This window comes from Phyllostomus hastatus, unplaced genomic scaffold (genome assembly GCF_019186645.2).
Source record: "Phyllostomus hastatus isolate PE091 unplaced genomic scaffold, TTU_PhHast_1.1 phas_scaffold_46, whole genome shotgun sequence".
Classification (NCBI taxonomy): Eukaryota; Metazoa; Chordata; class Mammalia; order Chiroptera; family Phyllostomidae; genus Phyllostomus; species Phyllostomus hastatus.
This window is the reverse complement of record NW_025334032.1, coordinates 2,847,020-2,867,351: the sequence shown is the minus strand read 5'-3', so window position 1 is coordinate 2,867,351 and position 20,332 is coordinate 2,847,020. Positions and strand designations below refer to the sequence as shown.

General features: G+C 37.6%; 1 protein-coding gene across 3 annotated transcripts in view; it reads left to right on the top strand.

The window, feature by feature from the left end:
- The first annotated feature begins 762 nt into the window (after positions 1 to 762).
- FNDC3A (fibronectin type III domain containing 3A) overlaps positions 763 to 20,332 on the top strand; it is a 230,994-nt gene continuing 211,424 nt past the window's right edge. The window contains exon 1 of one of the 3 annotated variants that reach the window (XM_045821333.1): positions 763 to 1,017. The gene's annotated coding sequence lies outside the window, so the exon portion shown is untranslated. Of the gene's footprint in view, positions 1,048 to 1,565; positions 1,671 to 20,332 lie in introns of those variants that run through there. The other 2 variants (XM_045821332.1, XM_045821334.1) reach the window with 2 other exon arrangements.

Below are 20,332 nucleotides of genomic sequence, written 5' to 3'. Positions count from 1 at the left end.
TATCATCTCACCTTTAAATGGAACCTAATCAATAAAAGGAACAAGCAAGCAAAGTATGACCAATGATCTTGAAATTGAGAACAGGCTGACAGCGACCAGTGGTAGAGGGGAGAGGATAATGGGGGAAAAGAGTGAAGGGTTTACAGGAACAATGATAAAAGACACATGGACAATAACAAAGGGGGTGGAAACAGGGGAAGGAGGTGGGGAGGGTTGGCGACATGGGGAGGGCTGCGTGGAAAAGGCAGAAAACTGTACTTGAACAATAAAAAAAGTTTTATACATAAAATTTTGAAATAGTAAATAAAATTAATATTTTACATCATTAAAATTATTTAATTTATGAACGATTTCCTTATTTTTCCCATTACTATACATCATTATCTTTATTTAAAAGATACCCATTTCATTTGTATTTTACATGCAAAAATTGGTCTGAGAATTGTGTGAGTAGCCCTAGTACCATCAATTAACACCACATTTCCCTAGTGTGACTCGCAGGCTGGCAGAAGCTGTGATGAACCAGGTGCAGCCCAGCCTTAGGAGAGTCTGCAGCCCCAGAAGGCTGTGGGCACTGAGAGGGTGCTTACATGGCACAGCTCTTCTGGTTGCTAGCGCTTGAGTGAGAGACCTTGGGGCTGGCAAGTACGGGTAGGATCCCCCCAGGGTCAGAACCAGCGGGGGGGGCCCCCCGCTGGCTGTGGAGCTCGCGCAGGCGCACTGAGCGCATTGAAATCCGGGCTCCACCTCCTGGCTCCCTAGTAAGCATGGCGGCAGCGGCATTCGCGGTCCCTCGGGTGAAACAGAAAGCAGGAGCTTCGCGGAGAAGGAGCGAGGAGCAGGGCTGAGGCGCACGGCGCCCTTACAGCCAGGAAACCACCCCAGTAGTAAGTGCACCAGCGGCCCAGCGCCCGGACAGCGGCTCTGTCTCTAAGGTAGAGCGAGAACGATCTGTAACCTGAGGAAGAGGCGCCACCGTACTCCCCATCCTCTGCCCCAAAGCTGCACGACTCCGAGGTGAAAGCGCGGGCGTTCCCTCAGGGAAAGGTAGGGGTGACACTACCAAGACCGCCACTTCCCTTTCCGCTTTTTAGGCGTCAGGGAAACCGTTAGGCTGGGGCTGAGGAGTTGGTGCACCGAGCAGGGCTCGGCCTATCGAAGGCCTGGACCACCCTGTCCTGTGGGCATGCTTTGGGCCGAAGGAGCGGGGCCAGGGACGGGAACCCTGCCACTGGCCGGGCACCTGTGAGTGGAAGTCTCATCTCCAAGGTATCACAGGGTCACGGCCCCTCCACCAGCCTGAGGAGGTGGCGAGGGGCTCAAAGCCCCCCTGGCCTGCGGCCCATGACGAGCTGCGCCACTCCGACAGGAGCAGGGGTAGAGAGCGGAGCCCTCCGGAAAGTGTCGCGGAGCGGCCACCCCGCTGCCGCAGAATTTGAAACGCTTCTGAAGAGAGTTTCCCCTGCTCATCTTGGGGTTAAAACCTCGAAAACCCGCCCTTCTGTGTTTGAGCTTGTTTGGTTGGTTGCAGTACCTGGCTGTCTCTCTACCCGGCGGGCTTAACCACCTGTTCAGTCAGGAGGGTCACTGGAGATTGCAGTCCTCGCCGTCTTTCAACAGCCTGAATCATTGAACTTTTGATAGAGCTGTGGAGGGACGTCAACCGTTAGGTAAAGGAAAATGAACAAAAAATTTCGTCATAAAATAGCGGACACAGCGATGGCTGTTTTAATTAATGTAGTCTTTAATCGTTCTTTCATTAAACTGGTAGCGTTTAAAAGCCTTGGGATATTTTTGTGTGGGGGAGGGGTGTGTAATGGTTGCTGGGTTGCTAAGAATTGTGAATTAAGAAATTTTCTTTAGTGAAATCCTGTGAAAACCTGTGTTTGAGTTTCTATTAACTAAGAGTAACAGGCTGACAAGTTATTTTATTTTACTTCTTACAGTATAATCCTCATGTATGTATTCACTGTGGACTTTTAAAAATAAGCAACATAGTTGTTTGGCTTCTTAACTGTGGTCTTTAGTTTTAGTTCTTGAAACCAGAGTTGGTATGTGTTTTTCTATATTATAAGGATGAAATAGCAAAAGTTGAGCTGTTGCTATAATATTTTATCTCCATGCTGTTACCAGCACCAGTGCTAAACATATGCCACTCAGGAGTTGGAGCCATATGTTAGGCAGAAACTAATTGAGTTTTGTGGTTATGGGGTATTTAGATGAATATTTAGTTTTTTCTATTTGCTTAATCTATAATTCTTGCCATTGTGTAAATTTTACTTAAATCACCTAAAAATATTGAAGAGAAATGAGTCCCCTGCCTTTTGATGTTTTCTTGGTTGATTTGATTTTTCTCATGTAATGATATAAAGTGCCCTCTGAGACACTTTAGGTGTGGACTTCACAGAAAACAGTGATAAAAAGTATTTTTGACACATCTTTTATGGAACCTAAAATTTTGCTTTCAACTTTTTGGCCCACTGATAATCTTGTCTTCATAAATAATACCAGTTAGTAGGAAGAAGGGATGATAACTTGACAGGAAAAAAATCTTCTAAAATTTTTAATAAATAATTTTATACTTAAACCCTTAAACACTATCATAGTAAATTTTACTATTATGTCCTTCTTTCCCTGCATAGATTATCTGAGTGTTCTTGTGTAGGTTAACCGAAATTTTTTTTATCCCAGGTTGGCTGCCTTTAGCCACCTGTGTGCTTCTAGATTAACTCCACTTTTTTCCCTTTTGTCTGAATTATTGAATGTTGAGGAAAAATAAACTTTTGGTTAATATTGAGTTCAATCAAACATAATTGTGAGGGTAATTTGCTTCTCTAAATCAATATGGCTTCAGAAAAACTGATTTTATGATTGTCTATCGATATCATCACTTCTACTCTTCATAAGAGTAATTGAGAGCTGATTTCTGTTAGCATTCATACAATAATTGTCTTAATTGTTAAATTTCTACAGTATGATGTTAAGCATATCTTATTACTAATTTTAAAACTTCTCCCTGTTTTCTGACTACCTACATATAGGTCAGGTAAAGAGACTATAAAACCCAGAAAAAAGAGAAGGGATGCATGATTAATATTCTTATTGTCTCTTGTGGCTTTAATTAAGAACATTTAATTTATGATTTGTCTATTTTTAGTTTAGCCTCATGGGTATTACAGGGTGGGGCAAAAGGAGGTTTACAGTTGTTCATATGGGAAATGATAAATAACAATACAAGAATAAACTGTTTCTCATAACCTCAACTGTAAACCTCCTTTTGCCCCAAACTGTATTTATGCTTTAAATTTTGTTGTTTATACATCCAAGGCTTGTGCACCTTATATTTTGCTTATATTTTTAAATTACAGTTTGATGAATTGTGATGTTTTGGGTGCTTTTTTTAATGAAAATGAATGTAGATGGTATTTTTGAGAGTGATGTAGTATTATACACTTGAGTTCCAATTTTAGGTAATCAGAAGATAAGTGTGTTTTTTTTTTTTATCCCTAGCATTGTCTAGCAGATTTCAAATAAATCCACAGTGTTATAAATGGAAAGATTTAGAATACTGTGCATGTCTATTTCATTGAATCTTTTAGTGCTTCAGTTTATGACATTGCAAAAACGAAAGACAGACAGAGAAAAGAAATAAAAATGGCCATTATGGATATTGGTGTCAAGAGCTTCTTGTTAAAAAGAAATGAAAGGCCAATAGTGTTGAAAAGCAAATTTGAGGGCTTGGTTTTTTTTTTTTTGTTTTGTTTTGTTTTTTTTTTTGAGAAAATTTGCTTTTATAATTTTCTTAATATTTTGGTCTTATTTTATTTCAGAGTATTATTTAGTGGTCTCTTTTCATCTCTTGATCTTTATCTCTCTGTTTACCCCTCATTATAGTTTTGCGTTTTTTTTTCCACATACACTAAGTTCTCAGTGTGGCCTATGATCTTACATCAAGTGTTTCTGTGTGTCATCCTTTGATATTTCCCATCACTTTTTACCCTTTACCAGCCCTCAGATTATTTTTCTCCAAGATAGAAAGGTGTGCTTGGGAGATGGCATGTTCTTAGAAGATGATGAGCTATTATTAAAGTGGGGATACAGATAAAAGCAATGTGATGTGTTTCCTTCCCTCAAGGAGTTTACAAACTAGTTGGAGATACTAGACTAACACACAGGAGATCATTAGCAAAAAATAAGGTGGTATTATTAAGTTGTGTGGCAAGGACTATAAAGGAAAGTGAGACCACTAAAGAGGCAGAAAGATCTTGAATGGTGTTTGGAGGAAGTTAGACTTGAAACTTAGGAAATATTTAGATAGCAAAAGGAATGATATTCTTAAAAAGACTAACAGACATAGCTGGTACTAGTAGCAAGGAGACCATTCTCAGAGCATCCAAGAACAAGCATTAGGAGGAAGAAGGGTAGAGATTTTGGCTAAGGCTATAGTCAAGAGAGGAATAGGCAGGGCTGGACAAGATACTTTGTATCATTATGAACCCATCACTGAAAGAACTATATATCTACTTTGACATATTTATAGCTTAAGCTTTATGTGTAAGGGATGGCTTATATGTCTTATATGTGTTTGTTTATTATACTTTAGATTAGGGGTTGGCAGGCTTTTTCTGTCGAGTGTGAGATAGTAAATATTTTAGGCCACGCTGGCCACTTAGAGTCTCTGTTGAATATTTGTTTTTGTATTTTTACAGCCTTTCAAAAATATAAAAAACATTTTTAGCTCAAGAGTCAAACACAAACAAGCCAGCTTTGGGCAGGATTTGGACAGTGGGCCTAGTTTGCTGACTCTTGGTTAATAATTAATTGGTTAGGTAATTGTCCATATAGCATATAAGGTGAGGCACCTTATATCATTTGTGTTCATGGTTGTTTAGTGTGTTTTGTTATGAATATCATTTAGATATTTCCCTATATAGTAATAAGAATGAAGAAAATATGCAGAAAAAGCTACTATTGTAACTGTAGTTTTGTGGCCATATTTTGAGCAATAACCCAGAATAGGTTGCAGAACTAGGAAGTGAAAGAAGAAAAGCTTTTGAGTCAGGCTTTAGAGCAGTGAAAACCACTATACCCAGGCTTGACTTAGAATTTGTACATGGTTATCAACTGCCTGTGGCATTTTAGAAACTTTGGGTAGGTTGCTAGTGGCCTGTAAGTGACAAAAGAAAGTAGACAGTAGGAAACCTTGTTTCTACAAGTAGTGTAAGATAAGTTACTGAAGAGGCAAAACAATTGGATATCCCTCAGTAACTCCAAGACCACCACAGTTTGTAGAGCAGTCTAATAATTGATATTTACATTGATGAGCTTGAGTCATCAAAAAAGGTTATATTGTGTGCAGATTAAGGCAGAGAAGAAAGACTAGAAATTTCTTTTAGAGTATCTTCATTAAGATTGTTTAAACAATATAGTGACTTAAATGGTATCAGTTATTTTGAAAATTCATTTACATGAAATATCTTTGAAGTTGATAAATTTATGGATGAGTATTTGTAAGGCATTCTGTTTTCTTCTACACTTCGTGTTTCATGTTACCATTGCCAGGTGAAGTGGTGCCTTGAGTTATGCTGCATGAATCAATTGGCTAGAGCATTTTTTTTTCATTCAGAAGGCATTAGTAAGGGATGGAGGCACAGGTAGAAACTCTTTGCTTCCTCATACAACCAAAAGAAGGATAACAACCAGTTGAAAAACAATAAACAACCAGAAGTGCCAGAAAATCAAACTGCATGGAACTCCCAACAATCAAGGAGTTAAAGAAACATTTACCCAGGCTGGCAGGAGGGGCAACTTAGCAGAGAGGAGGTGTGACAAGGCGGTGGACTGTGCAGGTGAGGCCTGGCTGGTAGAATGGGAAAATAAAGACTCAAAGCTAGCTATAAAATTCTGTGGGGGTTACCACAGCGGGAAAAACTCCTAGTCTCACAGGACAGTTTGTTGCAAAATGGGGCTAGGGTGGAGCAAGCAAGCAGCATTTTTCCTTCTCTGACCCCTCCCCCACAGACAGCACCACAAGGCAGCAAAGAGGGTTGCCCCACCCTGCAAATACCTAAGGCCCTGCTCCCTTATGACATAACAGGTCTGCCGAGACAAGAATGTGGCCCAAATGAAAGAACAGATCAAAGGTCCAGAAAAAGAGCTAAGCAATAAGGAGATAGCCAACCTATCAGATGGAGAGTTCAAAACACTGGTAATCAGGATACTCACAGAACTGATTGAGCTCGGTCACAAAATGAAGGAAGAAATGAGGGCTACCCAAAGTGAAATAAAGCAAAATATACAGGAAACCAACAGTGAAGGGAAGGAAACCTGGACTCCAGTCAATGACGTGGAACAAAGGGAAGAAATAAACATCTAACTGGAACAGAACGAAGAAACAAGATTTCAAAAAAATGAGGAGAGGCTTAGGAACCTCCAGCCCAACTTTAAATATTCCAACATCCGAATCATAGGCATGCTAGAAGGAGAAAAGGAATGGCAAAAGATTGAAAACTTACTTGAACAAATAATGAAGAAAACTTCCCCAAGCTGGCAAAGGAAATAGGCTTCCAGGAGTCCAGCGAGCCCAGAGAGTCCCAAAGAAATTGGACCCAAGGAGTAACACACTAAGGCACATCATCATTAAGTTACCCAAGGTTAAAGATAAAAAGAGAATCTTAAAAGCTGCCAGAGGAAAGGAAAGAGTTACCTACAAAAGGAGTTCCCATAAGACTGTCAGCTGATTTCTCAAAGGAAACCTTACAGGCAAGAAGGGTCTGGAAAGAAGAATTTAGTCATGAAAGGCAAAGACCTGTATCCAAGATTACTCTATCCAGCAAATCTATCATTTAGAATGGAAGGGCAGGTAAAGTGCTTCCCAGATAATGTCAGGATAAAGGAGTTCATCATCACCAAGCCCTTATTATATGAAATATTAAAGGGACTTCCCTAAGAAATTAAAGATAAAAAGCTAGGAACAGTAAAATGACAGCAAAATCATAACTACCAATGGAACTTAAAAAACAAAAACAAACTAAGCAAACAATTAGAACAGGAACAGAACCAGAGAAATGGTGATCACATGGAGGGTTTTCAGTGCCGGGAGAGAGGGGAAGAATTGGCGGAGGGCAAGGTACAGAAAGCACAAATGATAGGCATAAAATAGATGGGGAGAGGTTAAGAATGGTATAGGAAACAGAGAAGCCAAAGGACCTACATGTACAACCCATGGACATGAACTAAGGGTGTGGGGAGGCTGGAAGGCTGGCGAGTGCATGGCAGAGTGGGGATAAAGGGGAGAAAAAGTTGGGAAAACTATAATAGCATAATCAAAATATACTTACAAAAATAAAATGAGAATGAGAATGATAAAATAAAAGATATGTTCCTTTAATAAAAAGGAAGGCTGTTAGTAAATACATTCTGTATATCAGGGATAGTATTACATGCTGGAAAAATGAAAATATGTAAGATGGAGAGCTGCTTGGATAAATTTAGTGTTTCTTTTTTTCCTTTTAAAAGCATTAAAGCAAAACAAAACTCCAAAACTTAGGTTAACTTGTATACATTTTTATACCAGCATTTTCTATACTTTGTAAATGTATATACTTTAAGTTTTAAGGCAGTATAAACCTTTTGAACTAAATTTCAGCCTTCATAAATTGCAACCTAATAAAAACTCATTTTTTAAACTTATGCTATGAGGAGAAATTAACAATTCACTCTCCCACTCCCCTTTAATTTTGGAAATGAAAATCATACCACAATTTCTGCTGCATCTCTCTTTATCCTGTGACTACATTTATTTCCTACCACTTTCCAACTTTATAGCATATGTTTTACACTAGAGAGATACAGGTTTGTATGCTGACTTCTTCCCTTACTGATCTTACACAAGTGAGTAGGTTACTTTACCTCTGAGTCTTAGTTTCTCACTTTGGAGAAGGGTACTAATAGAATCTATCTCTTAGAGTTGGCTATTATAAAGATTAAAAGACAGAGTCCACTTAATATGGCAAAATATGGTAAAATGCTTACCACAGAATATTTATTTCTAGAACTTTGTCAGACATGTCAAATCATTGTCACCTAGGTATCCTGTTTTTGTTTTTACCAGTTAGTTATCAATCTGTCATATGTTAAAAACCTTAAGTGTCCTAGATATTTAGAATATGCATGTCAGAAAAATGAAGGCCATACTCCCTTTCCTCTAGTAAATCACACACTAGGATAAGATATAAAGACATGTAAACAAGTGCATAATTTTAAATACATGAAATATCTCTTCTCTGGTCTCTTTTCATTTGTGTGAATCCTTTCTGTCATTTAATACTAAATTGCCCTGTTTCCATAATAACACAATGCCATATTATAGCATTTGTATTTCTTGACCTTTCTTTCAACTGTTAAACTATGAACTTCTTGAGTTTGAATAGTTCTGGGTTGGCAATGTTTTTCTTATAAGGGAATAGATAATAAGTATTTTAGGCTTTGTGGCCACATGGACTCTGTTGCAACTACTTAACTGTGCTGTAGGAGCATAAAAATGACCATAGATACATTCTAAACATTGGGTGTGACTATGTTCCAATAAAACTTTTTTTATATATTTTGGCAGAAAGCCTGATTTGGCCTTATTTTGCCAGCTTTAGCAATGCTGCCTACCCTGTGCCTGGCAAATATAAGGCACTTGGTAAACAATAAGAATATGTGTTAAATCATGTGTTCCAGGTGCTGCTCTAAACAACTTATATGTATCAGTTTATTTAATCCTTAAAACAAAGCTCTAAGATAGACACTATTGTCACTATTTTAAAAATGAGGACACGGAAGCATGAAAAGTTAGATAACATGCATAAGGTTGTACGACTAGTTAGTGAAAGATTTGGGGTTTGAACTCAGGCATTCTGACTCCAGAGCCTGGGCTTTTGATCATTAAGTTACACCAGTTCCCATGTTGAATCCTAGGAGTATAATATTGATTCAGTATTAGAAAGCATGTTAATGTAATTCACTATATTTATAGAATAAAGGGAAAACTGCATGACACTTTTCTCAAATGGATTATAAACAAAATGGCAAAACTTTCAGAAGTGAATCTAAAATTATTTGGGGGCCAGGGTAAAGAAAGCCTTTTCAGGTGAGACATCAAACTTAGATGACATTTATAAAGGTAAGCAGTAGATTGTGATAAACTCCTTGACATGTAATATACAAAGCTAATATTCAAAGTATACAAGACATGCCTCAACTCAGTATGAAATGAAAAAGACAGCCTAGTAGAAAATGAGAAAGAATGTAAGTATAAAATTTGTAGAAGTAGAAATCTAGCCTGTAAAGTTTTGAAGAGATACTTGACCTCACCAGTAATCTGAGAAATTCCAATTAAAACATCAATGTGATAGGATTTTTAAAAAACTCCTTGGTAATAAAATTGGCAAAATCTGGAAAATTTTGATATTAGTGTCAAATTGCAAAGTAGGCACAAACTACTGAAATGAGTATAAATAGCTTATTTTTTTAGGAGAAGATTTTGGTAGTATCTATCACATTTATTTTTTAATTATTAATTTTTTAATCCTCACCAGAGGATATGTTTTTATTGATTGTAGAGAGAGAAACATTGATGGATTGCCTTCCAATACACCCTTATTGGGGATGGAACCCACAACCTGGGTATGTGCCCTTAACAGAAATCAAGCCCACAACCTTTTAATGTACAAGATGAAGCTCCAATCAACTGAGCCATCTGGCCAGGGCAGTATCTATCAGTTTTAAAAATGTGCATACTTCTGAACCAGAAGTTTCACTTCTATATATCTGTAATACAGAAATACTCTCATAGGTCCATAGAGAATATTACATTATTATTTTCTGCAGAGGGAGAAACCTTTGAAGAAAAATGGAAGCATAGAATAGTGAAATCATGGCATGTCCTTAGAGTAAAATATTAGGCAGCTGTGAAAAAAGGATGAAATAGATACAGATGTCATTCTTTAAGAAAATCTTAAAGATATCTTACATGCAAAAGCAAGACACTGACTAGTACATGTAATTTCATTTATGTAACAGCTACTGCTGGAAAACCTCATACACAAGTAAGTGCAGAGAAGTCTGAAAGAGTACATTTCACAGTGAAGAGCTGTAGATATAGGAATTGCATTTAGGGGCAGGAGGAAGATTTAAAAGGAATGTCTGTATGTGTGTTTTTCAGTACTAAAATAAAAAATAAGAGGGTTGGGATGTGGTAATTATGATTAGTCCTTGTTAGAACCATAACTGCTAGTTGGACAGTCTTGATTTATGTCTGTTTCCCCTGTGTAATTTTTAATAGCACTTCCTTTCACTCTCAAAAGCTTCCCAATTGGTGTCTACACTCATTGGTACTTTTAAAAAAACAGCATCTTCAGTATAATATTGGATCTGAAACTATGTTACAGTAGATTAAAGTGAGAATTATAGATGAGTGATTCTTAACCTTTGTAACCATACAAGCCAGTCAAGACAATTTTAGTGTAATTATTTTCTAAATCTCTAATATAAAAGTGATTTTTCTCAATTATAAAACAATCTCAAGTACCTGGAAATTTTGATCCCCCCTTTTAATATTAGAACCTAATATTTTAAGAAAGTTGGTAAATATCAGCTTAAGATGAAGACAGTAAAGAGAAAGAATGTTCTTTAAAAATAAGATGAAGGAAGCCCTGGCCTGGTGGCTCAGTTGGTCAGAACATTGTCCATGCACCAAAAAGTTTAGGGTTCAGTTCCTGGTTCTAGCACATACCTAGGTTTTGGGTTCAAACGTCTCAGGGCTGGTGTTGGAGACAACCAATCGATGTTTCTCCCTTTCTCTTTAAAAGCAATAAAAAATAATAAGATGAGGGAATATGAGCATATTTAGGCAATTTTTAACTCGGGAATATTTGTAGATTTATAAACAAAGAATTTGATTATTTCAGAAGTGATATTAAAATACTGGGTTCTACAAACTTTTTTTCATGGAAAATACAGAAATGTTTCTTGGTTTTCTTACGATAAAATTATGTATGTGGAAGTAATTAATGAAGGAAACATGTTAAATACAGTGAATTTATAATAAGCTAGTAGCTTTTAAGAAGAGGGATTCAAACACTGGCTGGCGTAGCTCAGTGGATTGAGCGTGAGCTGCGAACCAAAGCATCTCAGGTTTGATTACCAGTCAGGGCACCTGCCTGGGTTGCAGGCCATGGCCCCCAGCAACCACACATTGATGTTTCTCTCTCTCTCTCTCCCCCCCCCCTTCCCTCTTTAAAAATAAATAAAATCTTTTTTAAAAATTTAACATTTAATAAAAAGGGATTCAAATAATTCTGTTGTGAACTTAGGTGCTAAGGTGATGAATTGAATGGTTAAGAACGTTTAAACAGTTATGACTGTGTATGATATGTTGGAGAAGCTAGAGGAAAAATTGAACATGTTAAGTAAGGCTATCTTCTAGATTAAAATTACAATGTCAAAGATAAGACACAATATATGACATGCTGAAGAAAGATTAGTGGACATGAAGACATAACAATAGAAGCTACCTAAAATGAAAAAGAGAGAAAAGAGAATTGTTTAAAAGATGAAGTGAAGGAAATATTTGAAGAAATAATCCCAAATATTTTTTAAATTTGATAAAAAACTATAAACCAAGAAATAAATACAATAAGTATAAGATGAATGAAAATGGCACCAAGGAACACCATAAGCAAATTGTTAAAAACAAGTGATAAAGAGAAAAAATCTTAAAAGCAGCCAAAGAAAAACAGAACAAAGATAAGGGTAATAGCAGATTTCTCATCAGAAGCAATGTAAGCTAGAAGATAATGGAGCAGTATCTTTAGAACACTGAAAGAAAGAACTGTCAGACTTCTGGTAGGATGGCAGAGTAGGTAAATGTGCTTGCCTCCTATGACCACATCAGAATTACAACTAAATTATAGAACCGAGCACCCTTGAGAACTGCCTGAAGACTAGCTGAACAGGATTCTTATATCTAAGGGTATAAAGAAGAAACCACTTTGAGACTGGTAGGAGGGTTAGAGATACAAAATGGGCTGGTTCCTCCCCCACATGTGGTGGGTAAGAATTGGGAGGAATCTTGTTGCGGACGTCCCCATGAGCAGCAAGGGTTCTGAGCCCCACACCAGGCAGTCCCAGCCTGGACCAGCAGTGCTGGGAACAGGAGTCCCCACAACCTGTAGCTTGAAAGTTGGGGGAATTCTGTCTGGGTAAGATGGAGGGCTGCTGGAATTCCAGGTGTTCATCTTAAAGGGCCCACAGATGGACTTATTTGCTGAAATACACACACTGACCTCCAGGGCTGGGTGGAAGCCAGATACATAGAGAGGAACTGACTGACTTCAGGGCGAGGGCTGGAGGGGCAGTACTTTTTGCCATTTTATTCTTTTGTGGAGCCCTCCCCACAGAGAGCTGAAAGTGGGGCACCATATGTATTTGCTGAGCCCTGCTCCTACCCAGCTTTCAGGCACAGGCAGGTGCCAAATATGAGTCTTCGTCAAACTTGCTCTACCTTGATTATTCCCTGAGAATCTGCCCTACCCAACTTGTACAACTACTGGAACCTCTTTCAGTGGCTATTACAAGCGGCTGTCCTTGGCCCATGCTAATAGACTTTACTAAAACCTCTGAAAGGTCCACAAACTCCAAACAAGCAGCACTTTCCTTAGTGTGCCCTGCTCCCCTTGTTAAGTCGCCCCCAGCCTAACACTAGTAGAAACTAACTTTGGTTTGTAGCATAGCCTCTCTGAGGTACCTCCAAGCCCAACATAGGCAGCTACCAAATGCAGATCACTTTGTAGCTCCTACTAGGTGGTGCCAGCCAGAAACAGGCAGCGACTGACCTGGGCCTGTACTGGAGCCCCTCCCAAGAGTCCTCAAAATTGGCATACCCGGTGACTGGCTTCTGATCACACCAGACCACTACCCAGTTAACTCCACAACAACACATATGAAGGATGGTCTCAGGAGGCCCCTAAGCCCTGCTACAATGAATCCCATTCTGTTGGGCTAGCATACACACAACAGCTCATCTCTGTACAGCTGCCATACAAATGGCACCCTAAAGCACCAACTCAGTTGACCAGGGATACTGTACCACTGGGCCCCACGGGATACCTAGTACATAAGCCCACCTTGCCAAGACTGGGAGATGTATCTACCTAATATGTAGAAACAAACAAAGGAAGGCAGCCAAAATGAGACCAAGATGTCCCAAATGAAAGAACAGTAATCCAGAAAAAAAAAATGGAGGCAAGCAATCTATCCTATACATAGTTCAAAACACCTATTAGAAGAATGCTCAATGAAATTAAGGGAGGAATAGATTAGCTCAGTGAGAATTTCAACAAAGAGGAAGTACAAAAAAAAAGGACATAGAAATCATAAAAAAGAACCAGTCATAAATGAGGAATACAATAACTAAGATGAAAAATACATTACCTGAGTAAACAGAAGAGTATATAAAGCAGAGTATCAAATCAGTGATTTGAGACAAAGGGAGCAGAAAATACTCAAATACTTAATTAGAACAGCAAAATGAAGAAAAAAGGATACATAAGCAATCTCTGGGACAATTTCAAGCATGAAAACATTCACATCATAGGGGTACCTATTTGAAGACCTATCTGAAAACCTATTTGAAGAAATAATAATGGGAAACTTCACTAACCTGGTGAAGGAAATAGACACATAAGTCTGGGAAGTGTGGGGAGTCTGAAACAAGATGACCCCAAAGGGGCCCTCATCAAGACATGTCAATATTAAAATGCCAAAGGTTAAAAATGCAAAGAGAAAATATTAAAAGGAGTAAGAAAAAGGCAGCTAGTTACTTACATGGGAGCTCCCATAGACTGTAAGCTGATTTCTTAACAGAAACTCCAAGCAAGAAGGGATTGGCATGAATTTTCAAAGGGATGAAAATTAAAGACCTTCAACCCAGATTACACAGCAAGGCTGTCATTTAGAATCAAAGGAGTGATGAAAGAGTTTTCCAGACAAGAAAAAGCTAAAAGAGTTAATCACCACTAAACTAGTATTTTAAGAAATGTTAAAGGGATTTCTTTAAGAAGAAAAGACTTTTAAAAATGTGAATAATAAAATAGCAATAACTACATACCTATCAATAATCACTTAGAGTTTAAATGAATTAAATGCTTCAATGAAAAAGACTGGGTGGCTAAATGGTTAAGATAACAGGACCTATACATAGAATCCTGCTTTAAATCAAAATACGCATTCAAAGTATAGGTGTAGAAAAACATTTAATGCAAGTGGAAATAGAAAAAAGCCTTTAAACAAAGGCTGTAACAGGCATCAAAGAAGGACATTACATAATGATAAACAGATCAGTCCAGCAAAAGGAAATAACTCTTGTAAATATCAAAGCACCCAATGCAGGAACACCTAAATATATAAAGCAAATATTGAGGGACATAAAGGGAGAGATTGACAGTAATACAGTCACAGTACAGGACATTAAGAGCCCATTGACACCTATGAACAGATCATTCAGAAAGAAAATGAACAAAGAAACAGTGATCTTAAATGATATATTAGAACAGATCAATTTAATTGATATTTTTAGAACATTTTATCCCAAAGCAGCAGATTATACATTCTTTTCAAGCACACATGGAACATTTTCTAGGATCACATTTGGCCACAAAACAAGTCTCAGTAAATTTAAGAAGACTGAAATTATACCAAGCTTCTTTGATCACAGTGGTATGACACTGGAAATCAATTACAAGAAGAAAACTGGAAAACACACAAACACATAGAGCTAATAAATAACATGTATTAAACTGGATTAACAAGATCAAAGAAGAAATCAAAAGATACCTTGAGACAAATTACAATGAAAACACAAGACCTCAAAATCTGTGGGACACAGTGAAAGCACTTTCAAGGGAAATTCGTAGAAATGCAGCCCTAGTTTAAGAAACAGGAAAAATCTTAAATAAATAGTGTCATCTAAAGTAACTAGAAAAAGAACAAAGCCCAGAGTGAGTAGAAGGAAGGAAATAAAGAGTATTTCATAGTCTGAAATAGTCTCAAAAGCAAAACGAAAGATAAATGAAACCAAGAGGTGGTTCTTTGATAAGGTAAACAAAATTGGTAAACCTGTAACCAGATTCAACAAGAAAAAAAGAGAGAGGACCCCCAATTAAACTGACATCACAGAATTAGAAAGGATTAAAAGAATACGACAACTATATGCCTGGAAGAATTGGATAAATTTTTAGAAACATAACAGTCAGTCTTCCCAGAGTGAATCAAGAAGAAACAGCATTAACAGTCTGATAATTACTAACAAAATTGTATCACTGATTTGAAAACATATATGCATCCCTGGGTTCATTGCTGCATTATTTACTATAGCCAAGTTATGGAAGTAACCTAAGTTCCCATCAGTGGATGATTGGATAGAGAAGAATTGGTACATATATACAGTAGGATATTACTCAGTCATAAAAAAAGAATGAAATCTTGCCCTGGTTGCTGTGGCTCAGTTGGACTGTCATCCCATAACCAAAAAGTTGTGGGTTTGATTCCCAGTCTGCACACATACTTAGGTTGTTATGGCCTCTATCCCTGGCCCTGGCCCATAGGGAGACAACTGATTGATGCTTCTCTCTTGCATCGATGTTTCTCTCCCTCTTCTATCTCTCAAAACAATGGAAAAATGTTCTCAGGTAAGGATAAGAAATTTTAAAAGAATGAAATCGTAACTATTTGTGACAACATGGTTGGACCTTGAGGGAATTATGCTAAGTGAATTAGACAGATAAAGACAAATACCATATAATTTCGCTTAAATGAGGAATCTAAAAAACAAAATAAATGAACAAATAAAACCAACAAACTTATAGGTACAGAGAACAAATGGATGGTTACCAGGTGGGAGGGTGCTTGTGGGGTGGCTATAAAAGATAAAGAAATTAGGAAGTACAAATGGGCAGACACAAAACTGTCACTGTGATATAAAGTAAAACCTAGTGAATATAGTTAGCAATATTGTGTTAACTCTATGTGGTGTCAGATGGGTACTAGACTTATTGAGAGGATCATTTTGTAACTAAGTTATATGACTGTCTAACCACTATACTGAACACCTGAACTAATACAATATTCAATGTCAACTATAATTGAAATATTTGAAAAAATTTGTTAACTGTCTAGGATTCTTTACTCAGCAAAATTATGTTTCAAGAACAAAGGTAAAATGAAGACTTTCAAACATAAAAAACTGAAGGGATTCATTACCTTTAGTCCTATACTAACATGGAGTTCTTAAGCAGAAAGAAAATTAAACCATATAAATACCTGGACTTAAAAGAATGTAGAGCACTAGAAATGATAACTGCATGGGTAAATATATAAGATTCTTTAAAGATTTTTAGATATTTTTATAAGACAAGTGACTAATGTAAAAGTGATAATGATTATAGAGTTTCTAACATATGTGAAAATAAAATATATAATAATAGCATAAAGAAGGGGAGAAATTGTAGGTATATTATAAGATCCTGATACTTATACCTGGAATAGTGTAAGTGAACTTATGCTACCTACATGGTGATAAATTAGATTTTGAAAAGTTAGACTGTAGTAAGTTTAACATGTATATTATTAACTTTAAAGCAGCCACCAAAGGAACACAGCAAAGAATTGTACTTTGTAAACCAAGAAGGGAGATATTATAAAATAATCTAATAGAAGTTATCCAAAATAAAACAGATAAAGAGGAAAAAGGGAATTAAGAACATATGGGACAGAAAGAAAACAAATAGTAGGATGGTAGATTTAAACCCAACCATGTCAATACTCATATTACATACAAATGGTCTAAACACTAATTAAAAGTCAGAGATCATTGGATCGAGCTTTAAAAAATCAAGACTCAAGTATATCACATCTACAAGAACCCCACTTTATATGTAAGTGGAAGGTTTGAAAATATTTGCTAATGCTATGCAGAAGAAAGCTGGAGTGACTATTAGATTAGAAGTTACATTTCACATTGGAGACTATTATCAAGGATAAAGAGGGTCATTTCATAATAATAAACGGATTCATTAAGAGGACACAATCCTAAATTTTTATGCATCCAATAAAAGAGCTTCAAATTACATGATAGAATGGCAAAGATAAATAATATGCAATTTTTAAGAAGATTTTATTTATTTTTAGACAGGGGAGGGAAAGGAGAAAGGGAGAGAAACATCAATGTGTGGTTGCCTCTCACTCACCCCCTACTGGGGACCTGGCGGGCAAACCAGGCACGTACCCTGAGTGGGAATCTAACTGGCGACCATTTAGTTTGCAGGCTGGCACTCAGTCCACTGAGCCACACCATCTGGGGTATAATATGCAACTTTAACAGATTCCAGTGTCCCTCTCTTAATAGTTGATAGCACAAGTCAAATGTAAAACCTGGAAGTATAAAATTTCATGGAGAAAACATAACATTTTTGTGAGTGTATATTAGGCAGGCTTCTCTTAGATAAAAAACCAAAACACCATAAAATAACAAAAGTTATTGAGAAGTTGATGAAATCCACCTTTTCAATAGTAAATTGAGAAGGTGGATTTTATCATAATTAAAGCTTCTGCTCTTAAAGAAGACATTGGTAAGAGAATTCACAGACAGGCCATTGATTGAGAAAAAAATCTTTGTAAACTACTTAGCTTAATAAAGGACTGGTATCCAGTATATTTAAAGCATTATCAAAATTGAATAAGAAAACAAAAAAAAAAAACAATAACAAATGGACCAAAGTCCATTTTGGACCAAAATATTGAACAGGTACCTAACCAAAAAGCTATAGGTGTCAAATAAGCAAATAAAGAAAAATATGTTTAATATCATTAGTTACTGGATATGAAAAGGCTGGGATTACAGATAGTAGGAAAATTCGGGGAGTGATGGATAGGTTTATATTCTTCATTGTAGTAACTTTTTTAGGTATATTCATGTATCAAAATTTAAGTCATATACTTTAAACATGTCACTTGATATATGTCAGTTTACCTCAATAAAGCAATTTATATTTTTTAAGATTTTATTTATTTATTTTTAGAGAGGGAAGGGAAGGAGAAAGAGAGAGAGAGAAACATCAGTGTGCAGTTGCTGGGGGTCGTGGCCTGCATCCCAGGCATGTGCCCTGGCTGGGAATCAAACCTGCGATGCTTTGGTTCGCAGCCCGCACTCAATCCACTGAGTGACGCCAGCCAGTCAATACAGCAATTTAAAAAATCTAGAGTACCGTAGTTACCATTTTGTATTTGATTATTACGTGTTTCTTTAATACATTTAACTCATTACTTTGCCATTTCCCAAGTACATTTAAAAGTTTCTATATTTTTTTTAAAACTGTAGGAAATGTGCCCTCGCTGGTGTGGCTCACTGGATTGAGCACTGAGCTGCAAACCAAAAGGTCTTCTGTTCGATACTGTTCAGGCATGTTCAGGGATGCACATGCCTGGATTGTGAGGCAGGTTCCCATTTGGGGGCAAACAAGAAGCAATCAATTGGTGTTTCTCTCCCTTTCTTTCTCCCTCCCTTCTCTTCTCTCCTCTCTGAAAATAAAATCTTTTAAAAATAAATAAAACTAACTTCTGGCCAAGATGGAGACGTAGGTAGACACACTCTGCCTTCTTGCACAACCAAAAGAAGGACAACAACAAATTTAAAAACAAAAAGCAACCAGAACTGACAGAAAATCGAACTTTATGGAAGTCCAACAATCAAAGAGTTAAAGAAACATTCATACAAACTGGTAGGAGGGGTGGAGACGGGCAGCCAGGCAGAGAGGACTCGTGGCAAGGCTTTTGCGGGTAGACCCAGACAGGTGGCGGATTGAGGACTGGGCAGTCCCATGTTCAAGTACAGATAAACTGGGAGGGACAACTGGGGAGTGAGAAGACTGCACAACCAGGGTTCCAGTGTGAGGAAATAACGCCTCAAACCTCTGACGGAAAACACCTGTGGGGTTGAGGCAGCAGTGAGAGAAACTCCCAGCCTCCCAGGAGAGTTCTTTGGAGAGACCCACCAAATCCTAGTGTGTACACAAACCCACTCACCTGGGAATCAGCATCCAATTTGCTTGTGGGTAGTGGGGGAAGTAACTGAAAACTGGCGGAGTGGAGCAAGCAGCATTGTTTCCTGTCAGAACCCTCCCCCACATACAGTGTCACAATGCAGCGACATAGGTTGCCCTGCCCTGGTGAACACCTAAGGCTCCACCCCTTACTATGCAACAGGAGTGCCAAGACAAAAAAAAATAAAATAAATAAGCCCCAAAGGAAAGAACAGATCAAAGCACCAGAAAAAAATACAACTAAGTGGTAGGTAGATAGCCAACCTATCAGATGCACAGTTCAAAACACTGGTAATCAGGATGCTCTCAGAATCGGTTGAATATGGTCACAAATTAGATGAAAAAATGAAGGCTATGGTAAGTGAAATGAAGGAAAATGTATAGGGAACCAACATTGATGGAAAGGAAACCAGGACTCAAATCAACAATGTGGACCAGAAGGAAGAAAGAAACATCCATCCAGAAAAGAATGAAGAAACAAGAATTCAAAAAAATGAGAGGCTTAGGAACCTCTGGGACAAATTTAAATGTTCCAACATTCGAATAATAGGGGTACCAGAAGGAGAAGAGGAAGACCAAGAAATTGAAAACTTATTTGAACAAATAATGAAGGAGAACTTCCCCAATTTGGCAAAGGAAATAGACTTCCAGGAAGTCCAGGAAGCTCAGAGAGTCCCAAAGAAGTTGGACTCAAGGAGGAACACACCAAGGCACATCATAATTACATTAGCCAAGGTAAAAATGAAGGAGAGAATCCTAGAAGCAGCAAGAGATAAGGGGACAGTAACCTACAAAGGAGTTCCCATCAGACTGTCAGTTGATTTCTCAAAAGAGACCTTGCAGGCAAGAAGGAGCTGGAAAGTATTCCAAGTCATGAAAGGCAACAACCTACATCCAAGAGTACTCTATCCAGCAAAGCTTTCATTTAGAATGGAAGGGTAGATAAAGTGCTTCCCAGATAATGTCAAGATAAAGGAGTTCATCATCACCAAGCCCTTATTTTATGAAATGTTAAAGGGACTTATCTAAGAAAAGAAGATAAAAAAAAAACATGTATAGAAAAAATGACAACAAACTCACAGCTGTTAACAACCAAACCTAAAACAAAAACAAACTAAGCAAACAACTAGAACAGGAACAGAACCACAGAAATGGAGATCACATGGAGGGTTATCAGCGGGGGAGTGGGA